This window comes from Oncorhynchus gorbuscha, linkage group LG09, assembly GCF_021184085.1.
Source record: "Oncorhynchus gorbuscha isolate QuinsamMale2020 ecotype Even-year linkage group LG09, OgorEven_v1.0, whole genome shotgun sequence".
Classification (NCBI taxonomy): domain Eukaryota; kingdom Metazoa; phylum Chordata; class Actinopteri; order Salmoniformes; family Salmonidae; genus Oncorhynchus; species Oncorhynchus gorbuscha.
Genome location: NC_060181.1, coordinates 7107726 through 7109630, shown reverse-complemented (window position 1 = coordinate 7109630; position 1905 = coordinate 7107726).

The window sequence follows — 1905 nt, the reverse complement described above, 5'->3', positions numbered from 1 at the left end:
ATTTTTCGTAGCTGTCTACATACCACCACAGTCCGATGCTGGCACTAAGACCACACTCAACCAGCTGTATAAGGCCATAAGCAAACAAGAAAATGCTCATCCAGAAGTGGCGCTCCTAGTGACCGGGGACGCTAATGCAGGCAAACGTAAATCAGTTTAACCTCATTTCTACCAGCATGTCACATGTGTAACCAGAAAATAAAAAAACTGTAGACCACCTTTACTCCACATACTCTGCAAAGCTCTCCCTCAACTTCCATTTGGCAAATCTGATCATAATTCTATTCTCCTGATTCCTGCTTACAAGCAAAAACTAAAGCAGGTAGTACACCAGTGACTTGCTCAATACGGAAGTGGTCAGATGACGCGAATGCTACGCTACAGGACCCTTTTGCTAGCATAGGCTGGAATAAGTTCCAAGAAACATCCAATGGCATTGAGAAGTACACCACCTCAGTCACCGGCTTTATCAATAAGTGCATCGACGACCTCGTCCCCACAGTGGCCGTACGTACATCCACCCCGAGGTAAAGGCTTATAAGAAATCCCGCTATGGCCTCAGATGAACCATCCAACAGGAAAAGCGTAAATATAGGATTAAGATTAAATCCTACTACACCGGCTCGGACGCTCGTCAGATGTGGCCGGGCTTTAAAACTACTACAGATTACATGGGAAAACCAGCCGGGAGCTGCCCAGCGAACCTACCAGAAGAGCTAAATGCTGTTCGGGACGACTGTGTGATCCCGTTCTCCAGAGTCGATGTGAGCAAGACCTTTAAACAGGTCAACATTCACAAAGCTGCGGGGCCAGACGGATTACCAGGACGTGTGCTCAATGACTGGCAAGTGTCTTCACTGACATTTCAACCTCTCCTTGGCCGAGTCTGTAATACCTACATGTTTCAAACAGACCACCATAGTCCCTGTGCCCAAGATAGTGAAGGTAACCTGCCTAAATGATTACCGCCCCGTAGCACTCACATATGTAGCCATGAAGTGCTTTGAAAGGCTGGTCATGCCTCACATCAACACCATCATGCCAGAAACCCTAAACACACTCCACCCGCATACCGCCCCAACAGATCCACAGATGACGCAATCTCAATCACACTCCACACTGCCCTTTCCCACCTGGACAAAAGGAACACCTATGTGAGAATGCTGTTCATTGATTACAGCTCAGCGTTCAACACCATAGTGCCCTCAAAGCTCATCATTACGCTAAGGACCCTGGGACTAAACACCTCCCTCTGCAACTGGATCCTGGACTTTCATGATGCACCTCCCCCAGGTGGAGGAGGTGCATCATGACAACACCATCGACAACACCATCGAGAGCATTCTGACCGGTTGCATTACCGCCTGATACAGAGGGTAGTGCGAACGGCCCAGTACATCACTGGGGTCTAGCTTCCTAACATCCTGGACCTATATACCAGGCGGTGTCAGAGGAAGTGCCCAAAAACCAAGACTCCAGTCACCCTAGTCACAGTCTGTTCTCTCCGCTACCGCACGGCAAGCAGTACCGGAGCACCAAGTCTTGGTCCAAGAGGCTCCTCAACAGCTTCTACCCCCAAAGCTATAAGACTGCTGAACAACTAAGCTAATCGAATGGCCACTCTGACTATTTACAATGTACATTTATTGTGTTACCATTTGATTCAATCGTTTGTTTTAACTTTATTTGATTTAGTAAATATTTTATTAAATATATTTCTTGATTAAGTGCTTGTAAGTAAGAATATAATGGTAAGTTCTGCACCTGTTGTATTCGGCGCATGTGACATATACCGTTTGATTCGATTTGATTTATCTCTCTCCCCTCTCTCTCTCTCTCTCTCTCTCTCTCTCTCTCTCTCTCTCTCTCTCTCTCTCTCTCTCTCTCTCTTCCCCTCTCTCTCTC